At 39.4% G+C, this 22,806-nt stretch overlaps 52 non-coding genes and 1 pseudogene across 52 annotated transcripts; all 53 read left to right on the top strand.

Moving 5' to 3' along the window:
* The first annotated feature begins 278 nt into the window (after window positions 1–278).
* Window positions 279–397, top strand: LOC134306231 (5S ribosomal RNA). The gene has a single exon (XR_010009028.1). It is a non-coding gene; the product is annotated as a 5S ribosomal RNA (ribosomal RNA).
* A 305-nt stretch (window positions 398–702) lies between these two features.
* LOC134306348 (5S ribosomal RNA) lies at window positions 703–821 on the top strand. Its single transcript, XR_010009139.1, has one exon. It is a non-coding gene; the product is annotated as a 5S ribosomal RNA (ribosomal RNA).
* A 309-nt stretch (window positions 822–1,130) lies between these two features.
* On the top strand, window positions 1,131–1,249 carry LOC134306420 (5S ribosomal RNA). The gene has a single exon (XR_010009202.1). It is a non-coding gene; the product is annotated as a 5S ribosomal RNA (ribosomal RNA).
* A 325-nt stretch (window positions 1,250–1,574) lies between these two features.
* LOC134306395 (5S ribosomal RNA) lies at window positions 1,575–1,693 on the top strand. The gene has a single exon (XR_010009182.1). It is a non-coding gene; the product is annotated as a 5S ribosomal RNA (ribosomal RNA).
* A 313-nt stretch (window positions 1,694–2,006) lies between these two features.
* On the top strand, window positions 2,007–2,125 carry LOC134306431 (5S ribosomal RNA). Its single transcript, XR_010009213.1, has one exon. It is a non-coding gene; the product is annotated as a 5S ribosomal RNA (ribosomal RNA).
* Window positions 2,126–2,442: 317 nt separating this feature from the next.
* LOC134306443 (5S ribosomal RNA) lies at window positions 2,443–2,561 on the top strand. Its single transcript, XR_010009224.1, has one exon. It is a non-coding gene; the product is annotated as a 5S ribosomal RNA (ribosomal RNA).
* A 301-nt stretch (window positions 2,562–2,862) lies between these two features.
* Window positions 2,863–2,981, top strand: LOC134306238 (5S ribosomal RNA). The gene has a single exon (XR_010009034.1). It is a non-coding gene; the product is annotated as a 5S ribosomal RNA (ribosomal RNA).
* A 305-nt stretch (window positions 2,982–3,286) lies between these two features.
* LOC134306249 (5S ribosomal RNA) lies at window positions 3,287–3,405 on the top strand. The gene has a single exon (XR_010009045.1). It is a non-coding gene; the product is annotated as a 5S ribosomal RNA (ribosomal RNA).
* A 305-nt stretch (window positions 3,406–3,710) lies between these two features.
* On the top strand, window positions 3,711–3,829 carry LOC134306261 (5S ribosomal RNA). Its single transcript, XR_010009056.1, has one exon. It is a non-coding gene; the product is annotated as a 5S ribosomal RNA (ribosomal RNA).
* Window positions 3,830–4,138: 309 nt separating this feature from the next.
* LOC134306273 (5S ribosomal RNA) lies at window positions 4,139–4,257 on the top strand. The gene has a single exon (XR_010009067.1). It is a non-coding gene; the product is annotated as a 5S ribosomal RNA (ribosomal RNA).
* A 297-nt stretch (window positions 4,258–4,554) lies between these two features.
* Window positions 4,555–4,673, top strand: LOC134306284 (5S ribosomal RNA). The gene has a single exon (XR_010009078.1). It is a non-coding gene; the product is annotated as a 5S ribosomal RNA (ribosomal RNA).
* Window positions 4,674–4,962: 289 nt separating this feature from the next.
* Window positions 4,963–5,081, top strand: LOC134306365 (5S ribosomal RNA). The gene has a single exon (XR_010009155.1). It is a non-coding gene; the product is annotated as a 5S ribosomal RNA (ribosomal RNA).
* Window positions 5,082–5,354: 273 nt separating this feature from the next.
* Window positions 5,355–5,473, top strand: LOC134306296 (5S ribosomal RNA). The gene has a single exon (XR_010009089.1). It is a non-coding gene; the product is annotated as a 5S ribosomal RNA (ribosomal RNA).
* A 305-nt stretch (window positions 5,474–5,778) lies between these two features.
* On the top strand, window positions 5,779–5,897 carry LOC134306307 (5S ribosomal RNA). The gene has a single exon (XR_010009100.1). It is a non-coding gene; the product is annotated as a 5S ribosomal RNA (ribosomal RNA).
* A 309-nt stretch (window positions 5,898–6,206) lies between these two features.
* Window positions 6,207–6,325, top strand: LOC134306319 (5S ribosomal RNA). The gene has a single exon (XR_010009111.1). It is a non-coding gene; the product is annotated as a 5S ribosomal RNA (ribosomal RNA).
* A 297-nt stretch (window positions 6,326–6,622) lies between these two features.
* LOC134306331 (5S ribosomal RNA) lies at window positions 6,623–6,741 on the top strand. The gene has a single exon (XR_010009122.1). It is a non-coding gene; the product is annotated as a 5S ribosomal RNA (ribosomal RNA).
* A 293-nt stretch (window positions 6,742–7,034) lies between these two features.
* LOC134306367 (5S ribosomal RNA) lies at window positions 7,035–7,153 on the top strand. Its single transcript, XR_010009157.1, has one exon. It is a non-coding gene; the product is annotated as a 5S ribosomal RNA (ribosomal RNA).
* A 321-nt stretch (window positions 7,154–7,474) lies between these two features.
* On the top strand, window positions 7,475–7,593 carry LOC134306342 (5S ribosomal RNA). Its single transcript, XR_010009133.1, has one exon. It is a non-coding gene; the product is annotated as a 5S ribosomal RNA (ribosomal RNA).
* A 337-nt stretch (window positions 7,594–7,930) lies between these two features.
* On the top strand, window positions 7,931–8,049 carry LOC134306355 (5S ribosomal RNA). The gene has a single exon (XR_010009145.1). It is a non-coding gene; the product is annotated as a 5S ribosomal RNA (ribosomal RNA).
* A 313-nt stretch (window positions 8,050–8,362) lies between these two features.
* Window positions 8,363–8,481, top strand: LOC134306366 (5S ribosomal RNA). Its single transcript, XR_010009156.1, has one exon. It is a non-coding gene; the product is annotated as a 5S ribosomal RNA (ribosomal RNA).
* A 305-nt stretch (window positions 8,482–8,786) lies between these two features.
* On the top strand, window positions 8,787–8,905 carry LOC134306378 (5S ribosomal RNA). Its single transcript, XR_010009167.1, has one exon. It is a non-coding gene; the product is annotated as a 5S ribosomal RNA (ribosomal RNA).
* A 321-nt stretch (window positions 8,906–9,226) lies between these two features.
* Window positions 9,227–9,345, top strand: LOC134306391 (5S ribosomal RNA). Its single transcript, XR_010009178.1, has one exon. It is a non-coding gene; the product is annotated as a 5S ribosomal RNA (ribosomal RNA).
* Window positions 9,346–9,646: 301 nt separating this feature from the next.
* LOC134306413 (5S ribosomal RNA) lies at window positions 9,647–9,764 on the top strand (annotated as a pseudogene).
* Window positions 9,765–10,089: 325 nt separating this feature from the next.
* Window positions 10,090–10,208, top strand: LOC134306403 (5S ribosomal RNA). The gene has a single exon (XR_010009189.1). It is a non-coding gene; the product is annotated as a 5S ribosomal RNA (ribosomal RNA).
* A 293-nt stretch (window positions 10,209–10,501) lies between these two features.
* Window positions 10,502–10,620, top strand: LOC134306414 (5S ribosomal RNA). The gene has a single exon (XR_010009197.1). It is a non-coding gene; the product is annotated as a 5S ribosomal RNA (ribosomal RNA).
* A 325-nt stretch (window positions 10,621–10,945) lies between these two features.
* On the top strand, window positions 10,946–11,064 carry LOC134306415 (5S ribosomal RNA). The gene has a single exon (XR_010009198.1). It is a non-coding gene; the product is annotated as a 5S ribosomal RNA (ribosomal RNA).
* A 321-nt stretch (window positions 11,065–11,385) lies between these two features.
* LOC134306368 (5S ribosomal RNA) lies at window positions 11,386–11,504 on the top strand. Its single transcript, XR_010009158.1, has one exon. It is a non-coding gene; the product is annotated as a 5S ribosomal RNA (ribosomal RNA).
* Window positions 11,505–11,805: 301 nt separating this feature from the next.
* Window positions 11,806–11,924, top strand: LOC134306416 (5S ribosomal RNA). Its single transcript, XR_010009199.1, has one exon. It is a non-coding gene; the product is annotated as a 5S ribosomal RNA (ribosomal RNA).
* Window positions 11,925–12,237: 313 nt separating this feature from the next.
* On the top strand, window positions 12,238–12,356 carry LOC134306370 (5S ribosomal RNA). Its single transcript, XR_010009159.1, has one exon. It is a non-coding gene; the product is annotated as a 5S ribosomal RNA (ribosomal RNA).
* Window positions 12,357–12,649: 293 nt separating this feature from the next.
* On the top strand, window positions 12,650–12,768 carry LOC134306417 (5S ribosomal RNA). The gene has a single exon (XR_010009200.1). It is a non-coding gene; the product is annotated as a 5S ribosomal RNA (ribosomal RNA).
* Window positions 12,769–13,081: 313 nt separating this feature from the next.
* On the top strand, window positions 13,082–13,200 carry LOC134306419 (5S ribosomal RNA). The gene has a single exon (XR_010009201.1). It is a non-coding gene; the product is annotated as a 5S ribosomal RNA (ribosomal RNA).
* Window positions 13,201–13,501: 301 nt separating this feature from the next.
* Window positions 13,502–13,620, top strand: LOC134306421 (5S ribosomal RNA). Its single transcript, XR_010009203.1, has one exon. It is a non-coding gene; the product is annotated as a 5S ribosomal RNA (ribosomal RNA).
* Window positions 13,621–13,905: 285 nt separating this feature from the next.
* LOC134306422 (5S ribosomal RNA) lies at window positions 13,906–14,024 on the top strand. The gene has a single exon (XR_010009204.1). It is a non-coding gene; the product is annotated as a 5S ribosomal RNA (ribosomal RNA).
* Window positions 14,025–14,317: 293 nt separating this feature from the next.
* Window positions 14,318–14,436, top strand: LOC134306423 (5S ribosomal RNA). Its single transcript, XR_010009205.1, has one exon. It is a non-coding gene; the product is annotated as a 5S ribosomal RNA (ribosomal RNA).
* Window positions 14,437–14,729: 293 nt separating this feature from the next.
* On the top strand, window positions 14,730–14,848 carry LOC134306424 (5S ribosomal RNA). Its single transcript, XR_010009206.1, has one exon. It is a non-coding gene; the product is annotated as a 5S ribosomal RNA (ribosomal RNA).
* Window positions 14,849–15,165: 317 nt separating this feature from the next.
* On the top strand, window positions 15,166–15,284 carry LOC134306425 (5S ribosomal RNA). The gene has a single exon (XR_010009207.1). It is a non-coding gene; the product is annotated as a 5S ribosomal RNA (ribosomal RNA).
* Window positions 15,285–15,593: 309 nt separating this feature from the next.
* On the top strand, window positions 15,594–15,712 carry LOC134306426 (5S ribosomal RNA). The gene has a single exon (XR_010009208.1). It is a non-coding gene; the product is annotated as a 5S ribosomal RNA (ribosomal RNA).
* A 309-nt stretch (window positions 15,713–16,021) lies between these two features.
* LOC134306427 (5S ribosomal RNA) lies at window positions 16,022–16,140 on the top strand. Its single transcript, XR_010009209.1, has one exon. It is a non-coding gene; the product is annotated as a 5S ribosomal RNA (ribosomal RNA).
* Window positions 16,141–16,461: 321 nt separating this feature from the next.
* Window positions 16,462–16,580, top strand: LOC134306428 (5S ribosomal RNA). The gene has a single exon (XR_010009210.1). It is a non-coding gene; the product is annotated as a 5S ribosomal RNA (ribosomal RNA).
* Window positions 16,581–16,889: 309 nt separating this feature from the next.
* Window positions 16,890–17,008, top strand: LOC134306429 (5S ribosomal RNA). The gene has a single exon (XR_010009211.1). It is a non-coding gene; the product is annotated as a 5S ribosomal RNA (ribosomal RNA).
* Window positions 17,009–17,325: 317 nt separating this feature from the next.
* On the top strand, window positions 17,326–17,444 carry LOC134306430 (5S ribosomal RNA). The gene has a single exon (XR_010009212.1). It is a non-coding gene; the product is annotated as a 5S ribosomal RNA (ribosomal RNA).
* A 269-nt stretch (window positions 17,445–17,713) lies between these two features.
* Window positions 17,714–17,832, top strand: LOC134306432 (5S ribosomal RNA). The gene has a single exon (XR_010009214.1). It is a non-coding gene; the product is annotated as a 5S ribosomal RNA (ribosomal RNA).
* A 301-nt stretch (window positions 17,833–18,133) lies between these two features.
* Window positions 18,134–18,252, top strand: LOC134306433 (5S ribosomal RNA). Its single transcript, XR_010009215.1, has one exon. It is a non-coding gene; the product is annotated as a 5S ribosomal RNA (ribosomal RNA).
* Window positions 18,253–18,573: 321 nt separating this feature from the next.
* On the top strand, window positions 18,574–18,692 carry LOC134306435 (5S ribosomal RNA). The gene has a single exon (XR_010009216.1). It is a non-coding gene; the product is annotated as a 5S ribosomal RNA (ribosomal RNA).
* A 313-nt stretch (window positions 18,693–19,005) lies between these two features.
* On the top strand, window positions 19,006–19,124 carry LOC134306436 (5S ribosomal RNA). Its single transcript, XR_010009217.1, has one exon. It is a non-coding gene; the product is annotated as a 5S ribosomal RNA (ribosomal RNA).
* Window positions 19,125–19,449: 325 nt separating this feature from the next.
* On the top strand, window positions 19,450–19,568 carry LOC134306437 (5S ribosomal RNA). The gene has a single exon (XR_010009218.1). It is a non-coding gene; the product is annotated as a 5S ribosomal RNA (ribosomal RNA).
* A 305-nt stretch (window positions 19,569–19,873) lies between these two features.
* LOC134306438 (5S ribosomal RNA) lies at window positions 19,874–19,992 on the top strand. Its single transcript, XR_010009219.1, has one exon. It is a non-coding gene; the product is annotated as a 5S ribosomal RNA (ribosomal RNA).
* A 297-nt stretch (window positions 19,993–20,289) lies between these two features.
* On the top strand, window positions 20,290–20,408 carry LOC134306439 (5S ribosomal RNA). Its single transcript, XR_010009220.1, has one exon. It is a non-coding gene; the product is annotated as a 5S ribosomal RNA (ribosomal RNA).
* Window positions 20,409–20,729: 321 nt separating this feature from the next.
* On the top strand, window positions 20,730–20,848 carry LOC134306440 (5S ribosomal RNA). The gene has a single exon (XR_010009221.1). It is a non-coding gene; the product is annotated as a 5S ribosomal RNA (ribosomal RNA).
* A 293-nt stretch (window positions 20,849–21,141) lies between these two features.
* Window positions 21,142–21,260, top strand: LOC134306441 (5S ribosomal RNA). The gene has a single exon (XR_010009222.1). It is a non-coding gene; the product is annotated as a 5S ribosomal RNA (ribosomal RNA).
* Window positions 21,261–21,589: 329 nt separating this feature from the next.
* On the top strand, window positions 21,590–21,708 carry LOC134306442 (5S ribosomal RNA). Its single transcript, XR_010009223.1, has one exon. It is a non-coding gene; the product is annotated as a 5S ribosomal RNA (ribosomal RNA).
* A 305-nt stretch (window positions 21,709–22,013) lies between these two features.
* Window positions 22,014–22,132, top strand: LOC134306444 (5S ribosomal RNA). Its single transcript, XR_010009225.1, has one exon. It is a non-coding gene; the product is annotated as a 5S ribosomal RNA (ribosomal RNA).
* A 293-nt stretch (window positions 22,133–22,425) lies between these two features.
* On the top strand, window positions 22,426–22,544 carry LOC134306445 (5S ribosomal RNA). The gene has a single exon (XR_010009226.1). It is a non-coding gene; the product is annotated as a 5S ribosomal RNA (ribosomal RNA).
* Window positions 22,545–22,806: the final 262 nt, after the last annotated feature.

Here is a 22,806-nt window from a genome sequence, read left to right on the forward strand (position 1 = left end):
ATGGTGTCATTTAGCTGTTAGCTAGCATAATAAAGTATCTATCTATCTATCTATCTATCTATCTATCTATCTATCTATCTATCTATCTATCTATCTATCTATCTATCTATCTATCTATCTATCTATCTATCTATCTATCTATCTATCTATCTATCTATCTATCTATCTATCTATCTATCTATAAAAGGCCTTCCAATGTAATTCCAGCCCAGATAGCTGGCTAGCACTCAGATAGCTGGCTGACTAGCTATAACAGGCCTTTAAATCCAGCTTCTTTCGCTTACGGCCAAACCACCTTGGGAACGCCTGATCTCGTCCGATCTCAGAAGCCAAGCAGGGTTGGGCTCAGTCAGTACCTAGATGGGAGACCGCCTGGGAATACTGAGTGCTGTAAGCTTTTTATTTTTTGGTTTCAGCCCCATTCATGGTGTCATTTAGCTGTTAGCTAGCATAATAAAGTATCTATCTATCTATCTATCTATCTATCTATCTATCTATCTATCTATCTATCTATCTATCTATCTATCTATCTATCTATCTATCTATCTATCTATCTATCTATCTATCTATCTATCTATCTATCTATCTATCTATCTATCTATCTATAAAAGGCCTTCCAATGTAATTCCAGCCCAGATAGCTGGCTAGCACTCAGATAGCTGGCTGACTAGCTATAACAGGCCTTTAAATCCAGCTTCTTTCGCTTACGGCCAAACCACCTTGGGAACGCCTGATCTCGTCCGATCTCAGAAGCCAAGCAGGGTTGGGCTCAGTCAGTACCTAGATGGGAGACCGCCTGGGAATACTGAGTGCTGTAAGCTTTTTATTTTTTGGTTTCAGCCCCATTCATGGTGTCATTTAGCTGTTAGCTAGCATAATAAAGTATCTATCTATCTATCTATCTATCTATCTATCTATCTATCTATCTATCTATCTATCTATCTATCTATCTATCTATCTATCTATCTATCTATCTATCTATCTATCTATCTATCTATCTATCTATCTATCTATCTATCTATCTATCTATCTATAAAAGGCCTTCCAATGTAATTCCAGCCCAGATAGCTGGCTAGCACTCAGATAGCTGGCTGACTAGCTATAACAGGCCTTTAAATCCAGCTTCTTTTGCTTACGGCCAAACCACCTTGGGAACGCCTGATCTCGTCCGATCTCAGAAGCCAAGCAGGGTTGGGCTCAGTCAGTACCTAGATGGGAGACCGCCTGGGAATACTGAGTGCTGTAAGCTTTTTATTTTTTGGTTTCAGCCCCATTCATGGTGTCATTTAGCTGTTAGCTAGCATAATAAAGTATCTATCTATCTATCTATCTATCTATCTATCTATCTATCTATCTATCTATCTATCTATCTATCTATCTATCTATCTATCTATCTATCTATCTATCTATCTATCTATCTATCTATCTATCTATCTATCTATCTATCTATCTATCTATCTATCTATCTATCTATCTATAAAAGGCCTTCCAATGTAATTCCAGCCCAGATAGCTGGCTAGCACTCAGATAGCTGGCTGACTAGCTATAACAGGCCTTTAAATCCAGCTTCTTTCGCTTACGGCCAAACCACCTTGGGAATGCCTGATCTCGTCCGATCTCAGAAGCCAAGCAGGGTTGGGCTCAGTCAGTACCTAGATGGGAGACCGCCTGGGAATACTGAGTGCTGTAAGCTTTTTATTTTTTGGTTTCAGCCCCATTCATGGTGTCATTTAGCTGTTAGCTAGCATAATAAAGTATCTATCTATCTATCTATCTATCTATCTATCTATCTATCTATCTATCTATCTATCTATCTATCTATCTATCTATCTATCTATCTATCTATCTATCTATCTATCTATCTATCTATCTATCTATCTATCTATCTATCTATCTATCTATCTATCTATAAAAGGCCTTCCAATGTAATTCCAGCCCAGATAGCTGGCTAGCACTCAGATAGCTGGCTGACTAGCTATAACAGGCCTTTAAATCCAGCTTCTTTCGCTTACGGCCAAACCACCTTGGGAACGCCTGATCTCGTCCGATCTCAGAAGCCAAGCAGGGTTGGGCTCAGTCAGTACCTAGATGGGAGACCGCCTGGGAATACTGAGTGCTGTAAGCTTTTTATTTTTTGGTTTCAGCCCCATTCATGGTGTCATTTAGCTGTTAGCTAGCATAATAAAGTATCTATCTATCTATCTATCTATCTATCTATCTATCTATCTATCTATCTATCTATCTATCTATCTATCTATCTATCTATCTATCTATCTATCTATCTATCTATCTATCTATCTATCTATCTATCTATCTATCTATCTATCTATCTATCTATCTATCTATAAAAGGCCTTCCAATGTAATTCCAGCCCAGATAGCTGGCTAGCACTCAGATAGCTGGCTGACTAGCTATAACAGGCCTTTAAATCCAGCTTCTTTCGCTTACGGCCAAACCACCTTGGGAACGCCTGATCTCGTCCGATCTCAGAAGCCAAGCAGGGTTGGGCTCAGTCAGTACCTAGATGGGAGACCGCCTGGGAATACTGAGTGCTGTAAGCTTTTTATTTTTTGGTTTCAGCCCCATTCATGGTGTCATTTAGCTGTTAGCTAGCATAATAAAGTATCTATCTATCTATCTATCTATCTATCTATCTATCTATCTATCTATCTATCTATCTATCTATCTATCTATCTATCTATCTATCTATCTATCTATCTATCTATCTATCTATCTATCTATCTATCTATCTATCTATCTATCTATAAAAGGCCTTCCAATGTAATTCCAGCCCAGATAGCTGGCTAGCACTCAGATAGCTGGCTGACTAGCTATAACAGGCCTTTAAATCCAGCTTCTTTTGCTTACGGCCAAACCACCTTGGGAACGCCTGATCTCGTCCGATCTCAGAAGCCAAGCAGGGTTGGGCTCAGTCAGTACCTAGATGGGAGACCGCCTGGGAATACTGAGTGCTGTAAGCTTTTTATTTTTTGGTTTCAGCCCCATTCATGGTGTCATTTAGCTGTTAGCTAGCATAATAAAGTATCTATCTATCTATCTATCTATCTATCTATCTATCTATCTATCTATCTATCTATCTATCTATCTATCTATCTATCTATCTATCTATCTATCTATCTATCTATCTATCTATCTATCTATCTATCTATCTATCTATCTATCTATCTATAAAAGGCCTTCCAATGTAATTCCAGCCCAGATAGCTGGCTAGCACTCAGATAGCTGGCTGACTAGCTATAACAGGCCTTTAAATCCAGCTTCTTTCGCTTACGGCCAAACCACCTTGGGAACGCCTGATCTCGTCCGATCTCAGAAGCCAAGCAGGGTTGGGCTCAGTCAGTACCTAGATGGGAGACCGCCTGGGAATACTGAGTGCTGTAAGCTTTTTATTTTTTGGTTTCAGCCCCATTCATGGTGTCATTTAGCTGTTAGCTAGCATAATAAAGTATCTATCTATCTATCTATCTATCTATCTATCTATCTATCTATCTATCTATCTATCTATCTATCTATCTATCTATCTATCTATCTATCTATCTATCTATCTATCTATCTATCTATCTATCTATCTATCTATCTATCTATCTATCTATAAAAGGCCTTCCAATGTAATTCCAGCCCAGATAGCTGGCTAGCACTCAGATAGCTGGCTGACTAGCTATAACAGGCCTTTAAATCCAGCTTCTTTCGCTTACGGCCAAACCACCTTGGGAACGCCTGATCTCGTCCGATCTCAGAAGCCAAGCAGGGTTGGGCTCAGTCAGTACCTAGATGGGAGACCGCCTGGGAATACTGAGTGCTGTAAGCTTTTTATTTTTTGGTTTCAGCCCCATTCATGGTGTCATTTAGCTGTTAGCTAGCATAATAAAGTATCTATCTATCTATCTATCTATCTATCTATCTATCTATCTATCTATCTATCTATCTATCTATCTATCTATCTATCTATCTATCTATCTATCTATCTATCTATCTATCTATCTATCTATCTATCTATCTATCTATCTATCTATCTATCTATAAAAGGCCTTCCAATGTAATTCCAGCCCAGATAGCTGGCTAGCACTCAGATAGCTGGCTGACTAGCTATAACAGGCCTTTAAATCCAGCTTCTTTCGCTTACGGCCAAACCACCTTGGGAACGCCTGATCTCGTCCGATCTCAGAAGCCAAGCAGGGTTGGGCTCAGTCAGTACCTAGATGGGAGACCGCCTGGGAATACTGAGTGCTGTAAGCTTTTTATTTTTTGGTTTCAGCCCCATTCATGGTGTCATTTAGCTGTTAGCTAGCATAATAAAGTATCTATCTATCTATCTATCTATCTATCTATCTATCTATCTATCTATCTATCTATCTATCTATCTATCTATCTATCTATCTATCTATCTATCTATCTATCTATCTATCTATCTATCTATCTATCTATCTATCTATCTATAAAAGGCCTTCCAATGTAATTCCAGCCCAGATAGCTGGCTAGCACTCAGATAGCTGGCTGACTAGCTATAACAGGCCTTTAAATCCAGCTTCTTTCGCTTACGGCCAAACCACCTTGGGAACGCCTGATCTCGTCCGATCTCAGAAGCCAAGCAGGGTTGGGCTCAGTCAGTACCTAGATGGGAGACCGCCTGGGAATACTGAGTGCTGTAAGCTTTTTATTTTTTGGTTTCAGCCCCATTCATGGTGTCATTTAGCTGTTAGCTAGCATAATAAAGTATCTATCTATCTATCTATCTATCTATCTATCTATCTATCTATCTATCTATCTATCTATCTATCTATCTATCTATCTATCTATCTATCTATCTATCTATCTATCTATCTATCTATCTATCTATCTATCTATAAAAGGCCTTCCAATGTAATTCCAGCCCAGATAGCTGGCTAGCACTCAGATAGCTGGCTGACTAGCTATAACAGGCCTTTAAATCCAGCTTCTTTCGCTTACAGCCAAACCACCTTGGGAACGCCTGATCTCGTCCGATCTCAGAAGCCAAGCAGGGTTGGGCTCAGTCAGTACCTAGATGGGAGACCGCCTGGGAATACTGAGTGCTGTAAGCTTTTTATTTTTTGGTTTCAGCCCCATTCATGGTGTCATTTAGCTGTTAGCTAGCATAATAAAGTATCTATCTATCTATCTATCTATCTATCTATCTATCTATCTATCTATCTATCTATCTATCTATCTATCTATCTATCTATCTATCTATCTATCTATCTATCTATCTATCTATCTATAAAAGGCCTTCCAATGTAATTCCAGCCCAGATAGCTGGCTAGCACTCAGATAGCTGGCTGACTAGCTATAACAGGCCTTTAAATCCAGCTTCTTTCGCTTACGGCCAAACCACCTTGGGAACGCCTGATCTCGTCCGATCTCAGAAGCCAAGCAGGGTTGGGCTCAGTCAGTACCTAGATGGGAGACCGCCTGGGAATACTGAGTGCTGTAAGCTTTTTATTTTTTGGTTTCAGCCCCATTCATGGTGTCATTTAGCTGTTAGCTAGCATAATAAAGTATCTATCTATCTATCTATCTATCTATCTATCTATCTATCTATCTATCTATCTATCTATCTATCTATCTATCTATCTATCTATCTATCTATCTATCTATCTATCTATCTATCTATCTATCTATCTATCTATCTATCTATCTATCTATAAAAGGCCTTCCAATGTAATTCCAGCCCAGATAGCTGGCTAGCACTCAGATAGCTGGCTGACTAGCTATAACAGGCCTTTAAATCCAGCTTCTTTCGCTTACGGCCAAACCACCTTGGGAACGCCTGATCTCGTCCGATCTCAGAAGCCAAGCAGGGTTGGGCTCAGTCAGTACCTAGATGGGAGACCGCCTGGGAATACTGAGTGCTGTAAGCTTTTTATTTTTTGGTTTCAGCCCCATTCATGGTGTCATTTAGCTGTTAGCTAGCATAATAAAGTATCTATCTATCTATCTATCTATCTATCTATCTATCTATCTATCTATCTATCTATCTATCTATCTATCTATCTATCTATCTATCTATCTATCTATCTATCTATCTATCTATCTATCTATCTATCTATCTATCTATCTATCTATCTATCTATAAAAGGCCTTCCAATGTAATTCCAGCCCAGATAGCTGGCTAGCACTCAGATAGCTGGCTGACTAGCTATAACAGGCCTTTAAATCCAGCTTCTTTCGCTTACGGCCAAACCACCTTGGGAACGCCTGATCTCGTCCGATCTCAGAAGCCAAGCAGGGTTGGGCTCAGTCAGTACCTAGATGGGAGACCGCCTGGGAATACTGAGTGCTGTAAGCTTTTTATTTTTTGGTTTCAGCCCCATTCATGGTGTCATTTAGCTGTTAGCTAGCATAATAAAGTATCTATCTATCTATCTATCTATCTATCTATCTATCTATCTATCTATCTATCTATCTATCTATCTATCTATCTATCTATCTATCTATCTATCTATCTATCTATCTATCTATCTATCTATCTATCTATCTATCTATCTATAAAAGGCCTTCCAATGTAATTCCAGCCCAGATAGCTGGCTAGCACTCAGATAGCTGGCTGACTAGCTATAACAGGCCTTTAAATCCAGCTTCTTTCGCTTACGGCCAAACCACCTTGGGAACGCCTGATCTCGTCCGATCTCAGAAGCCAAGCAGGGTTGGGCTCAGTCAGTACCTAGATGGGAGACCGCCTGGGAATACTGAGTGCTGTAAGCTTTTTATTTTTTGGTTTCAGCCCCATTCATGGTGTCATTTAGCTGTTAGCTAGCATAATAAAGTATCTATCTATCTATCTATCTATCTATCTATCTATCTATCTATCTATCTATCTATCTATCTATCTATCTATCTATCTATCTATCTATCTATCTATCTATCTATCTATCTATCTATCTATCTATCTATCTATCTATAAAAGGCCTTCCAATGTAATTCCAGCCCAGATAGCTGGCTAGCACTCAGATAGCTGGCTGACTAGCTATAACAGGCCTTTAAATCCAGCTTCTTTCGCTTACAGCCAAACCACCTTGGGAACGCCTGATCTCGTCCGATCTCAGAAGCCAAGCAGGGTTGGGCTCAGTCAGTACCTAGATGGGAGACCGCCTGGGAATACTGAGTGCTGTAAGCTTTTTATTTTTTGGTTTCAGCCCCATTCATGGTGTCATTTAGCTGTTAGCTAGCATAATAAAGTATCTATCTATCTATCTATCTATCTATCTATCTATCTATCTATCTATCTATCTATCTATCTATCTATCTATCTATCTATCTATCTATCTATCTATCTATCTATCTATCTATCTATCTATCTATCTATCTATCTATCTATCTATCTATCTATCTATCTATCTATAAAAGGCCTTCCAATGTAATTCCAGCCCAGATAGCTGGCTAGCACTCAGATAGCTGGCTGACTAGCTATAACAGGCCTTTAAATCCAGCTTCTTTCGCTTACGGCCAAACCACCTTGGGAACGCCTGATCTCGTCCGATCTCAGAAGCCAAGCAGGGTTGGGCTCAGTCAGTACCTAGATGGGAGACCGCCTGGGAATACTGAGTGCTGTAAGCTTTTTATTTTTTGGTTTCAGCCCCATTCATGGTGTCATTTAGCTGTTAGCTAGCATAATAAAGTATCTATCTATCTATCTATCTATCTATCTATCTATCTATCTATCTATCTATCTATCTATCTATCTATCTATCTATCTATCTATCTATCTATCTATCTATCTATCTATCTATCTATCTATCTATCTATCTATCTATCTATCTATCTATCTATCTATCTATCTATCTATCTATCTATCTATAAAAGGCCTTCCAATGTAATTCCAGCCCAGATAGCTGGCTAGCACTCAGATAGCTGGCTGACTAGCTATAACAGGCCTTTAAATCCAGCTTCTTTCGCTTACGGCCAAACCACCTTGGGAACGCCTGATCTCGTCCGATCTCAGAAGCCAAGCAGGGTTGGGCTCAGTCAGTACCTAGATGGGAGACCGCCTGGGAATACTGAGTGCTGTAAGCTTTTTATTTTTTGGTTTCAGCCCCATTCATGGTGTCATTTAGCTGTTAGCTAGCATAATAAAGTATCTATCTATCTATCTATCTATCTATCTATCTATCTATCTATCTATCTATCTATCTATCTATCTATCTATCTATCTATCTATCTATCTATCTATCTATCTATCTATCTATCTATCTATCTATCTATCTATCTATCTATCTATCTATCTATCTATAAAAGGCCTTCCAATGTAATTCCAGCCCAGATAGCTGGCTAGCACTCAGATAGCTGGCTGACTAGCTATAACAGGCCTTTAAATCCAGCTTCTTTTGCTTACGGCCAAACCACCTTGGGAACGCCTGATCTCGTCCGATCTCAGAAGCCAAGCAGGGTTGGGCTCAGTCAGTACCTAGATGGGAGACCGCCTGGGAATACTGAGTGCTGTAAGCTTTTTATTTTTTGGTTTCAGCCCCATTCATGGTGTCATTTAGCTGTTAGCTAGCATAATAAAGTATCTATCTATCTATCTATCTATCTATCTATCTATCTATCTATCTATCTATCTATCTATCTATCTATCTATCTATCTATCTATCTATCTATCTATCTATCTATCTATCTATCTATCTATCTATCTATCTATCTATCTATCTATCTATAAAAGGCCTTCCAATGTAATTCCAGCCCAGATAGCTGGCTAGCACTCAGATAGCTGGCTGACTAGCTATAACAGGCCTTTAAATCCAGCTTCTTTCGCTTACGGCCAAACCACCTTGGGAACGCCTGATCTCGTCCGATCTCAGAAGCCAAGCAGGGTTGGGCTCAGTCAGTACCTAGATGGGAGACCGCCTGGGAATACTGAGTGCTGTAAGCTTTTTATTTTTTGGTTTCAGCCCCATTCATGGTGTCATTTAGCTGTTAGCTAGCATAATAAAGTATCTATCTATCTATCTATCTATCTATCTATCTATCTATCTATCTATCTATCTATCTATCTATCTATCTATCTATCTATCTATCTATCTATCTATCTATCTATCTATCTATCTATCTATCTATCTATCTATCTATCTATCTATCTATCTATCTATCTATCTATAAAAGGCCTTCCAATGTAATTCCAGCCCAGATAGCTGGCTAGCACTCAGATAGCTGGCTGACTAGCTATAACAGGCCTTTAAATCCAGCTTCTTTCGCTTACGGCCAAACCACCTTGGGAACGCCTGATCTCGTCCGATCTCAGAAGCCAAGCAGGGTTGGGCTCAGTCAGTACCTAGATGGGAGACCGCCTGGGAATACTGAGTGCTGTAAGCTTTTTATTTTTTGGTTTCAGCCCCATTCATGGTGTCATTTAGCTGTTAGCTAGCATAATAAAGTATCTATCTATCTATCTATCTATCTATCTATCTATCTATCTATCTATCTATCTATCTATCTATCTATCTATCTATCTATCTATCTATCTATCTATCTATCTATCTATCTATCTATCTATCTATCTATCTATCTATCTATCTATAAAAGGCCTTCCAATGTAATTCCAGCCCAGATAGCTGGCTAGCACTCAGATAGCTGGCTGACTAGCTATAACAGGCCTTTAAATCCAGCTTCTTTCGCTTACGGCCAAACCACCTTGGGAACGCCTGATCTCGTCCGATCTCAGAAGCCAAGCAGGGTTGGGCTCAGTCAGTACCTAGATGGGAGACCGCCTGGGAATACTGAGTGCTGAAGCTTTTTATTTTTTGGTTTCAGCCCCATTCATGGTGTCATTTAGCTGTTAGCTAGCATAATAAAGTATCTATCTATCTATCTATCTATCTATCTATCTATCTATCTATCTATCTATCTATCTATCTATCTATCTATCTATCTATCTATCTATCTATCTATCTATCTATCTATCTATCTATCTATCTATCTATCTATCTATCTATCTATCTATCTATCTATCTATCTATCTATAAAAGGCCTTCCAATGTAATTCCAGCCCAGATAGCTGGCTAGCACTCAGATAGCTGGCTGACTAGCTATAACAGGCCTTTAAATCCAGCTTCTTTCGCTTACGGCCAAACCACCTTGGGAACGCCTGATCTCGTCCGATCTCAGAAGCCAAGCAGGGTTGGGCTCAGTCAGTACCTAGATGGGAGACCGCCTGGGAATACTGAGTGCTGTAAGCTTTTTATTTTTTGGTTTCAGCCCCATTCATGGTGTCATTTAGCTGTTAGCTAGCATAATAAAGTATCTATCTATCTATCTATCTATCTATCTATCTATCTATCTATCTATCTATCTATCTATCTATCTATCTATCTATCTATCTATCTATCTATCTATCTATCTATCTATCTATCTATCTATCTATCTATCTATCTATAAAAGGCCTTCCAATGTAATTCCAGCCCAGATAGCTGGCTAGCACTCAGATAGCTGGCTGACTAGCTATAACAGGCCTTTAAATCCAGCTTCTTTCGCTTACGGCCAAACCACCTTGGGAACGCCTGATCTCGTCCGATCTCAGAAGCCAAGCAGGGTTGGGCTCAGTCAGTACCTAGATGGGAGACCGCCTGGGAATACTGAGTGCTGTAAGCTTTTTATTTTTTGGTTTCAGCCCCATTCATGGTGTCATTTAGCTGTTAGCTAGCATAATAAAGTATCTATCTATCTATCTATCTATCTATCTATCTATCTATCTATCTATCTATCTATCTATCTATCTATCTATCTATCTATCTATCTATCTATCTATCTATCTATCTATCTATCTATCTATCTATCTATCTATCTATCTATCTATCTATCTATCTATCTATCTATCTATAAAAGGCCTTCCAATGTAATTCCAGCCCAGATAGCTGGCTAGCACTCAGATAGCTGGCTGACTAGCTATAACAGGCCTTTAAATCCAGCTTCTTTCGCTTACGGCCAAACCACCTTGGGAACGCCTGATCTCGTCCGATCTCAGAAGCCAAGCAGGGTTGGGCTCAGTCAGTACCTAGATGGGAGACCGCCTGGGAATACTGAGTGCTGTAAGCTTTTTATTTTTTGGTTTCAGCCCCATTCATGGTGTCATTTAGCTGTTAGCTAGCATAATAAAGTATCTATCTATCTATCTATCTATCTATCTATCTATCTATCTATCTATCTATCTATCTATCTATCTATCTATCTATCTATCTATCTATCTATCTATCTATCTATCTATCTATCTATCTATCTATCTATCTATCTATCTATCTATCTATCTATCTATCTATCTATAAAAGGCCTTCCAATGTAATTCCAGCCCAGATAGCTGGCTAGCACTCAGATAGCTGGCTGACTAGCTATAACAGGCCTTTAAATCCAGCTTCTTTCGCTTACAGCCAAACCACCTTGGGAACGCCTGATCTCGTCCGATCTCAGAAGCCAAGCAGGGTTGGGCTCAGTCAGTACCTAGATGGGAGACCGCCTGGGAATACTGAGTGCTGTAAGCTTTTTATTTTTTGGTTTCAGCCCCATTCATGGTGTCATTTAGCTGTTAGCTAGCATAATAAAGTATCTATCTATCTATCTATCTATCTATCTATCTATCTATCTATCTATCTATCTATCTATCTATCTATCTATCTATCTATCTATCTATCTATCTATCTATCTATCTATCTATCTATCTATCTATCTATCTATCTATCTATCTATAAAAGGCCTTCCAATGTAATTCCAGCCCAGATAGCTGGCTAGCACTCAGATAGCTGGCTGACTAGCTATAACAGGCCTTTAAATCCAGCTTCTTTCGCTTACGGCCAAACCACCTTGGGAACGCCTGATCTCGTCCGATCTCAGAAGCCAAGCAGGGTTGGGCTCAGTCAGTACCTAGATGGGAGACCGCCTGGGAATACTGAGTGCTGTAAGCTTTTTATTTTTTGGTTTCAGCCCCATTCATGGTGTCATTTAGCTGTTAGCTAGCATAATAAAGTATCTATCTATCTATCTATCTATCTATCTATCTATCTATCTATCTATCTATCTATCTATCTATCTATCTATCTATCTATCTATCTATCTATCTATCTATCTATCTATCTATCTATCTATCTATCTATCTATCTATCTATCTATCTATCTATCTATAAAAGGCCTTCCAATGTAATTCCAGCCCAGATAGCTGGCTAGCACTCAGATAGCTGGCTGACTAGCTATAACAGGCCTTTAAATCCAGCTTCTTTCGCTTACAGCCAAACCACCTTGGGAACGCCTGATCTCGTCCGATCTCAGAAGCCAAGCAGGGTTGGGCTCAGTCAGTACCTAGATGGGAGACCGCCTGGGAATACTGAGTGCTGTAAGCTTTTTATTTTTTGGTTTCAGCCCCATTCATGGTGTCATTTAGCTGTTAGCTAGCATAATAAAGTATCTATCTATCTATCTATCTATCTATCTATCTATCTATCTATCTATCTATCTATCTATCTATCTATCTATCTATCTATCTATCTATCTATCTATCTATCTATCTATCTATCTATCTATCTATCTATCTATCTATAAAAGGCCTTCCAATGTAATTCCAGCCCAGATAGCTGGCTAGCACTCAGATAGCTGGCTGACTAGCTATAACAGGCCTTTAAATCCAGCTTCTTTCGCTTACGGCCAAACCACCTTGGGAACGCCTGATCTCGTCCGATCTCAGAAGCCAAGCAGGGTTGGGCTCAGTCAGTACCTAGATGGGAGACCGCCTGGGAATACTGAGTGCTGTAAGCTTTTTATTTTTTGGTTTCAGCCCCATTCATGGTGTCATTTAGCTGTTAGCTAGCATAATAAAGTATCTATCTATCTATCTATCTATCTATCTATCTATCTATCTATCTATCTATCTATCTATCTATCTATCTATCTATCTATCTATCTATCTATCTATCTATCTATCTATCTATCTATCTATCTATCTATCTATCTATCTATCTATCTATCTATCTATAAAAGGCCTTCCAATGTAATTCCAGCCCAGATAGCTGGCTAGCACTCAGATAGCTGGCTGACTAGCTATAACAGGCCTTTAAATCCAGCTTCTTTCGCTTACGGCCAAACCACCTTGGGAACGCCTGATCTCGTCCGATCTCAGAAGCCAAGCAGGGTTGGGCTCAGTCAGTACCTAGATGGGAGACCGCCTGGGAATACTGAGTGCTGTAAGCTTTTTATTTTTTGGTTTCAGCCCCATTCATGGTGTCATTTAGCTGTTAGCTAGCATAATAAAGTATCTATCTATCTATCTATCTATCTATCTATCTATCTATCTATCTATCTATCTATCTATCTATCTATCTATCTATCTATCTATCTATCTATCTATCTATCTATCTATCTATCTATCTATCTATCTATCTATCTATCTATCTATAAAAGGCCTTCCAATGTAATTCCAGCCCAGATAGCTGGCTAGCACTCAGATAGCTGGCTGACTAGCTATAACAGGCCTTTAAATCCAGCTTCTTTCGCTTACGGCCAAACCACCTTGGGAACGCCTGATCTCGTCCGATCTCAGAAGCCAAGCAGGGTTGGGCTCAGTCAGTACCTAGATGGGAGACCGCCTGGGAATACTGAGTGCTGTAAGCTTTTTATTTTTTGGTTTCAGCCCCATTCATGGTGTCATTTAGCTGTTAGCTAGCATAATAAAGTATCTATCTATCTATCTATCTATCTATCTATCTATCTATCTATCTATCTATCTATCTATCTATCTATCTATCTATCTATCTATCTATCTATCTATCTATCTATCTATCTATCTATCTATCTATCTATAAAAGGCCTTCCAATGTAATTCCAGCCCAGATAGCTGGCTAGCACTCAGATAGCTGGCTGACTAGCTATAACAGGCCTTTAAATCCAGCTTCTTTCGCTTACGGCCAAACCACCTTGGGAACGCCTGATCTCGTCCGATCTCAGAAGCCAAGCAGGGTTGGGCTCAGTCAGTACCTAGATGGGAGACCGCCTGGGAATACTGAGTGCTGTAAGCTTTTTATTTTTTGGTTTCAGCCCCATTCATGGTGTCATTTAGCTGTTAGCTAGCATAATAAAGTATCTATCTATCTATCTATCTATCTATCTATCTATCTATCTATCTATCTATCTATCTATCTATCTATCTATCTATCTATCTATCTATCTATCTATCTATCTATCTATCTATCTATCTATCTATCTATCTATCTATAAAAGGCCTTCCAATGTAATTCCAGCCCAGATAGCTGGCTAGCACTCAGATAGCTGGCTGACTAGCTATAACAGGCCTTTAAATCCAGCTTCTTTCGCTTACGGCCAAACCACCTTGGGAACGCCTGATCTCGTCCGATCTCAGAAGCCAAGCAGGGTTGGGCTCAGTCAGTACCTAGATGGGAGACCGCCTGGGAATACTGAGTGCTGTAAGCTTTTTATTTTTTGGTTTCAGCCCCATTCATGGTGTCATTTAGCTGTTAGCTAGCATAATAAAGTATCTATCTATCTATCTATCTATCTATCTATCTATCTATCTATCTATCTATCTATCTATCTATCTATCTATCTATCTATCTATCTATCTATCTATCTATCTATCTATCTATCTATCTATCTATCTATCTATCTATAAAAGGCCTTCCAATGTAATTCCAGCCCAGATAGCTGGCTAGCACTCAGATAGCTGGCTGACTAGCTATAACAGGCCTTTAAATCCAGCTTCTTTCGCTTACGGCCAAACCACCTTGGGAACGCCTGATCTCGTCCGATCTCAGAAGCCAAGCAGGGTTGGGCTCAGTCAGTACCTAGATGGGAGACCGCCTGGGAATACTGAGTGCTGTAAGCTTTTTATTTTTTGGTTTCAGCCCCATTCATGGTGTCATTTAGCTGTTAGCTAGCATAATAAAGTATCTATCTATCTATCTATCTATCTATCTATCTATCTATCTATCTATCTATCTATCTATCTATCTATCTATCTATCTATCTATCTATCTATCTATCTATCTATCTATCTATCTATCTATCTATCTATCTATCTATCTATCTATCTATCTATCTATCTATAAAAGGCCTTCCAATGTAATTCCAGCCCAGATAGCTGGCTAGCACTCAGATAGCTGGCTGACTAGCTATAACAGGCCTTTAAATCCAGCTTCTTTCGCTTACGGCCAAACCACCTTGGGAACGCCTGATCTCGTCCGATCTCAGAAGCCAAGCAGGGTTGGGCTCAGTCAGTACCTAGATGGGAGACCGCCTGGGAATACTGAGTGCTGTAAGCTTTTTATTTTTTGGTTTCAGCCCCATTCATGGTGTCATTTAGCTGTTAGCTAGCATAATAAAGTATCTATCTATCTATCTATCTATCTATCTATCTATCTATCTATCTATCTATCTATCTATCTATCTATCTATCTATCTATCTATCTATCTATCTATCTATCTATCTATCTATCTATCTATCTATCTATCTATCTATCTATCTATCTATCTATAAAAGGCCTTCCAATGTAATTCCAGCCCAGATAGCTGGCTAGCACTCAGATAGCTGGCTGACTAGCTATAACAGGCCTTTAAATCCAGCTTCTTTCGCTTACGGCCAAACCACCTTGGGAACGCCTGATCTCGTCCGATCTCAGAAGCCAAGCAGGGTTGGGCTCAGTCAGTACCTAGATGGGAGACCGCCTGGGAATACTGAGTGCTGTAAGCTTTTTATTTTTTGGTTTCAGCCCCATTCATGGTGTCATTTAGCTGTTAGCTAGCATAATAAAGTATCTATCTATCTATCTATCTATCTATCTATCTATCTATCTATCTATCTATCTATCTATCTATCTATCTATCTATCTATCTATCTATCTATCTATCTATCTATCTATCTATCTATCTATCTATCTATCTATCTATCTATCTATCTATCTATAAAAGGCCTTCCAATGTAATTCCAGCCCAGATAGCTGGCTAGCACTCAGATAGCTGGCTGACTAGCTATAACAGGCCTTTAAATCCAGCTTCTTTCGCTTACGGCCAAACCACCTTGGGAACGCCTGATCTCGTCCGATCTCAGAAGCCAAGCAGGGTTGGGCTCAGTCAGTACCTAGATGGGAGACCGCCTGGGAATACTGAGTGCTGTAAGCTTTTTATTTTTTGGTTTCAGCCCCATTCATGGTGTCATTTAGCTGTTAGCTAGCATAATAAAGTATCTATCTATCTATCTATCTATCTATCTATCTATCTATCTATCTATCTATCTATCTATCTATCTATCTATCTATCTATCTATCTATCTATCTATCTATCTATCTATCTATCTATCTATCTATCTATCTATCTATCTATCTATCTATCTATCTATCTATCTATAAAAGGCCTTCCAATGTAATTCCAGCCCAGATAGCTGGCTAGCACTCAGATAGCTGGCTGACTAGCTATAACAGGCCTTTAAATCCAGCTTCTTTCGCTTACGGCCAAACCACCTTGGGAACGCCTGATCTCGTCCGATCTCAGAAGCCAAGCAGGGTTGGGCTCAGTCAGTACCTAGATGGGAGACCGCCTGGGAATACTGAGTGCTGTAAGCTTTTTATTTTTTGGTTTCAGCCCCATTCATGGTGTCATTTAGCTGTTAGCTAGCATAATAAAGTATCTATCTATCTATCTATCTATCTATCTATCTATCTATCTATCTATCTATCTATCTATCTATCTATCTATCTATCTATCTATCTATCTATCTATCTATCTATCTATCTATCTATCTATCTATCTATCTATCTATCTATCTATCTATCTATAAAAGGCCTTCCAATGTAATTCCAGCCCAGATAGCTGGCTAGCACTCAGATAGCTGGCTGACTAGCTATAACAGGCCTTTAAATCCAGCTTCTTTCGCTTACGGCCAAACCACCTTGGGAACGCCTGATCTCGTCCGATCTCAGAAGCCAAGCAGGGTTGGGCTCAGTCAGTACCTAGATGGGAGACCGCCTGGGAATACTGAGTGCTGTAAGCTTTTTATTTTTTGGTTTCAGCCCCATTCATGGTGTCATTTAGCTGTTAGCTAGCATAATAAAGTATCTATCTATCTATCTATCTATCTATCTATCTATCTATCTATCTATCTATCTATCTATCTATCTATCTATCTATCTATCTATCTATCTATCTATCTATCTATCTATCTATCTATCTATCTATCTATCTATCTATCTATCTATCTATCTATCTATCTATAAAAGGCCTTCCAATGTAATTCCAGCCCAGATAGCTGGCTAGCACTCAGATAGCTGGCTGACTAGCTATAACAGGCCTTTAAATCCAGCTTCTTTCGCTTACGGCCAAACCACCTTGGGAACGCCTGATCTCGTCCGATCTCAGAAGCCAAGCAGGGTTGGGCTCAGTCAGTACCTAGATGGGAGACCGCCTGGGAATACTGAGTGCTGTAAGCTTTTTATTTTTTGGTTTCAGCCCCATTCATGGTGTCATTTAGCTGTTAGCTAGCATAATAAAGTATCTATCTATCTATCTATCTATCTATCTATCTATCTATCTATCTATCTATCTATCTATCTATCTATCTATCTATCTATCTATCTATCTATCTATCTATCTATCTATCTATAAAAGGCCTTCCAATGTAATTCCAGCCCAGATAGCTGGCTAGCACTCAGATAGCTGGCTGACTAGCTATAACAGGCCTTTAAATCCAGCTTCTTTCGCTTACGGCCAAACCACCTTGGGAACGCCTGATCTCGTCCGATCTCAGAAGCCAAGCAGGGTTGGGCTCAGTCAGTACCTAGATGGGAGACCGCCTGGGAATACTGAGTGCTGTAAGCTTTTTATTTTTTGGTTTCAGCCCCATTCATGGTGTCATTTAGCTGTTAGCTAGCATAATAAAGTATCTATCTATCTATCTATCTATCTATCTATCTATCTATCTATCTATCTATCTATCTATCTATCTATCTATCTATCTATCTATCTATCTATCTATCTATCTATCTATCTATCTATCTATCTATCTATCTATCTATCTATCTATAAAAGGCCTTCCAATGTAATTCCAGCCCAGATAGCTGGCTAGCACTCAGATAGCTGGCTGACTAGCTATAACAGGCCTTTAAATCCAGCTTCTTTCGCTTACGGCCAAACCACCTTGGGAACGCCTGATCTCGTCCGATCTCAGAAGCCAAGCAGGGTTGGGCTCAGTCAGTACCTAGATGGGAGACCGCCTGGGAATACTGAGTGCTGTAAGCTTTTTATTTTTTGGTTTCAGCCCCATTCATGGTGTCATTTAGCTGTTAGCTAGCATAATAAAGTATCTATCTATCTATCTATCTATCTATCTATCTATCTATCTATCTATCTATCTATCTATCTATCTATCTATCTATCTATCTATCTATCTATCTATCTATCTATCTATCTATCTATCTATCTATCTATCTATCTATCTATCTATCTATCTATCTATCTATCTATAAAAGGCCTTCCAATGTAATTCCAGCCCAGATAGCTGGCTAGCACTCAGATAGCTGGCTGACTAGCTATAACAGGCCTTTAAATCCAGCTTCTTTTGCTTACGGCCAAACCACCTTGGGAACGCCTGATCTCGTCCGATCTCAGAAGCCAAGCAGGGTTGGGCTCAGTCAGTACCTAGATGGGAGACCGCCTGGGAATACTGAGTGCTGTAAGCTTTTTATTTTTTGGTTTCAGCCCCATTCATGGTGTCATTTAGCTGTTAGCTAGCATAATAAAGTATCTATCTATCTATCTATCTATCTATCTATCTATCTATCTATCTATCTATCTATCTATCTATCTATCTATCTATCTATCTATCTATCTATCTATCTATCTATCTATCTATCTATCTATCTATCTATCTATCTATCTATCTATCTATCTATCTATAAAAGGCCTTCCAATGTAATTCCAGCCCAGATAGCTGGCTAGCACTCAGATAGCTGGCTGACTAGCTATAACAGGCCTTTAAATCCAGCTTCTTTCGCTTACGGCCAAACCACCTTGGGAACGCCTGATCTCGTCCGATCTCAGAAGCCAAGCAGGGTTGGGCTCAGTCAGTACCTAGATGGGAGACCGCCTGGGAATACTGAGTGCTGTAAGCTTTTTATTTTTTGGTTTCAGCCCCATTCATGGTGTCATTTAGCTGTTAGCTAGCATAATAAAGTATCTATCTATCTATCTATCTATCTATCTATCTATCTATCTATCTATCTATCTATCTATCTATCTATCTATCTATCTATCTATCTATCTATCTATCTATCTATCTATCTATCTATCTATCTATCTATCTATCTATCTATCTATCTATCTATCTATCTATCTATCTATAAAAGGCCTTCCAATGTAATTCCAGCCCAGATAGCTGGCTAGCACTCAGATAGCTGGCTGACTAGCTATAACAGGCCTTTAAATCCAGCTTCTTTCGCTTACGGCCAAACCACCTTGGGAACGCCTGATCTCGTCCGATCTCAGAAGCCAAGCAGGGTTGGGCTCAGTCAGTACCTAGATGGGAGACCGCCTGGGAATACTGAGTGCTGTAAGCTTTTTATTTTTTGGTTTCAGCCCCATTCATGGTGTCATTTAGCTGTTAGCTAGCATAATAAAGTATCTATCTATCTATCTATCTATCTATCTATCTATCTATCTATCTATCTATCTATCTATCTATCTATCTATCTATCTATCTATCTATCTATCTATCTATCTATCTATCTATCTATCTATCTATCTATCTATCTATCTATCTATCTATAAAAGGCCTTCCAATGTAATTCCAGCCCAGATAGCTGGCTAGCACTCAGATAGCTGGCTGACTAGCTATAACAGGCCTTTAAATCCAGCTTCTTTCGCTTACGGCCAAACCACCTTGGGAACGCCTGATCTCGTCCGATCTCAGAAGCCAAGCAGGGTTGGGCTCAGTCAGTACCTAGATGGGAGACCGCCTGGGAATACTGAGTGCTGTAAGCTTTTTATTTTTTGGTTTCAGCCCCATTCATGGTGTCATTTAGCTGTTAGCTAGCATAATAAAGTATCTATCTATCTATCTATCTATCTATCTATCTATCTATCTATCTATCTATCTATCTATCTATCTATCTATCTATCTATCTATCTATCTATCTATCTATCTATCTATCTATCTATCTATCTATCTATCTATCTATCTATAAAAGGCCTTCCAATGTAATTCCAGCCCAGATAGCTGGCTAGCACTCAGATAGCTGGCTGACTAGCTATAACAGGCCTTTAAATCCAGCTTCTTTCGCTTACGGCCAAACCACCTTGGGAACGCCTGATCTCGTCCGATCTCAGAAGCCAAGCAGGGTTGGGCTCAGTCAGTACCTAGATGGGAGACCGCCTGGGAATACTGAGTGCTGTAAGCTTTTTATTTTTTGGTTTCAGCCCCATTCATGGTGTCATTTAGCTGTTAGCTAGCATAATAAAGTATCTATCTATCTATCTATCTATCTATCTATCTATCTATCTATCTATCTATCTATCTATCTATCTATCTATCTATCTATCTATCTATCTATCTATCTATCTATCTATCTATCTATCTATCTATCTATCTATCTATCTATCTATCTATCTATCTATCTATCTATAAAAGGCCTTCCAATGTAATTCCAGCCCAGATAGCTGGCTAGCACTCAGATAGCTGGCTGACTAGCTATAACAGGCCTTTAAATCCAGCTTCTTTCGCTTACGGCCAAACCACCTTGGGAACGCCTGATCTCGTCCGATCTCAGAAGCCAAGCAGGGTTGGGCTCAGTCAGTACCTAGATGGGAGACCGCCTGGGAATACTGAGTGCTGTAAGCTTTTTATTTTTTGGTTTCAGCCCCATTCATGGTGTCATTTAGCTGTTAGCTAGCATAATAAAGTATCTATCTATCTATCTATCTATCTATCTATCTATCTATCTATCTATCTATCTATCTATCTATCTATCTATCTATCTATCTATCTATCTATCTATCTATCTATCTATCTATCTATCTATCTATCTATCTATCTATAAAAGGCCTTCCAATGTAATTCCAGCCCAGATAGCTGGCTAGCACTCAGATAGCTGGCTGACTAGCTATAACAGGCCTTTAAATCCAGCTTCTTTTGCTTACGGCCAAACCACCTTGGGAACGCCTGATCTCGTCCGATCTCAGAAGCCAAGCAGGGTTGGGCTCAGTCAGTACCTAGATGGGAGACCGCCTGGGAATACTGAGTGCTGTAAGCTTTTTATTTTTTGGTTTCAGCCCCATTCATGGTGTCATTTAGCTGTTAGCTAGCATAATAAAGTATCTATCTATCTATCTATCTATCTATCTATCTATCTATCTATCTATCTATCTATCTATCTATCTATCTATCTATCTATCTATCTATCTATCTATCTATCTATCTATCTATCTATCTATCTATCTATCTATCTATCTATCTATCTATCTATCTATCTATCTATCTATCTATAAAAGGCCTTCCAATGTAATTCCAGCCCAGATAGCTGGCTAGCACTCAGATAGCTGGCTGACTAGCTATAACAGGCCTTTAAATCCAGCTTCTTTCGCTTACGGCCAAACCACCTTGGGAACGCCTGATCTCGTCCGATCTCAGAAGCCAAGCAGGGTTGGGCTCAGTCAGTACCTAGATGGGAGACCGCCTGGGAATACTGAGTGCTGTAAGCTTTTTATTTTTTGGTTTCAGCCCCATTCATGGTGTCATTTAGCTGTTAGCTAGCATAATAAAGTATCTATCTATCTATCTATCTATCTATCTATCTATCTATCTATCTATCTATCTATCTATCTATCTATCTATCTATCTATCTATCTATCTATCTATCTATCTATCTATCTATCTATCTATCTATCTATCTATCTATCTATCTATCTATAAAAGGCCTTCCAATGTAATTCCAGCCCAGATAGCTGGCTAGCACTCAGATAGCTGGCTGACTAGCTATAACAGGCCTTTAAATCCAGCTTCTTTCGCTTACGGCCAAACCACCTTGGGAACGCCTGATCTCGTCCGATCTCAGAAGCCAAGCAGGGTTGGGCTCAGTCAGTACCTAGATGGGAGACCGCCTGGGAATACTGAGTGCTGTAAGCTTTTTATTTTTTGGTTTCAGCCCCATTCATGGTGTCATTTAGCTGTTAGCTAGCATAATAAAGTATCTATCTATCTATCTATCTATCTATCTATCTATCTATCTATCTATCTATCTATCTATCTATCTATCTATCTATCTATCTATCTATCTATCTATCTATCTATCTATCTATCTATCTATCTATCTATCTATCTATAAAAGGCCTTCCAATGTAATTCCAGCCCAGATAGCTGGCTAGCACTCAGATAGCTGGCTGACTAGCTATAACAGGCCTTTAAATCCAGCTTCTTTTGCTTACGGCCAAACCACCTTGGGAACGCCTGATCTCGTCCGATCTCAGAAGCCAAGCAGGGTTGGGCTCAGTCAGTACCTAGATGGGAGACCGCCTGGGAATACTGAGTGCTGTAAGCTTTTTATTTTTTGGTTTCAGCCCCATTCATGGTGTCATTTAGCTGTTAGCTAGCATAATAAAGTATCTATCTATCTATCTATCTATCTATCTATCTATCTATCTATCTATCTATCTATCTATCTATCTATCTATCTATCTATCTATCTATCTATCTATCTATCTATCTATCTATCTATCTATCTATCTATCTATCTATCTATCTATCTATCTATCTATAAAAGGCCTTCCAATGTAATTCCAGCCCAGATAGCTGGCTAGCAC

This window comes from Trichomycterus rosablanca, unplaced genomic scaffold (assembly GCF_030014385.1).
Source record: "Trichomycterus rosablanca isolate fTriRos1 unplaced genomic scaffold, fTriRos1.hap1 scaffold_190, whole genome shotgun sequence".
Classification (NCBI taxonomy): Eukaryota; Metazoa; Chordata; class Actinopteri; order Siluriformes; family Trichomycteridae; genus Trichomycterus; species Trichomycterus rosablanca.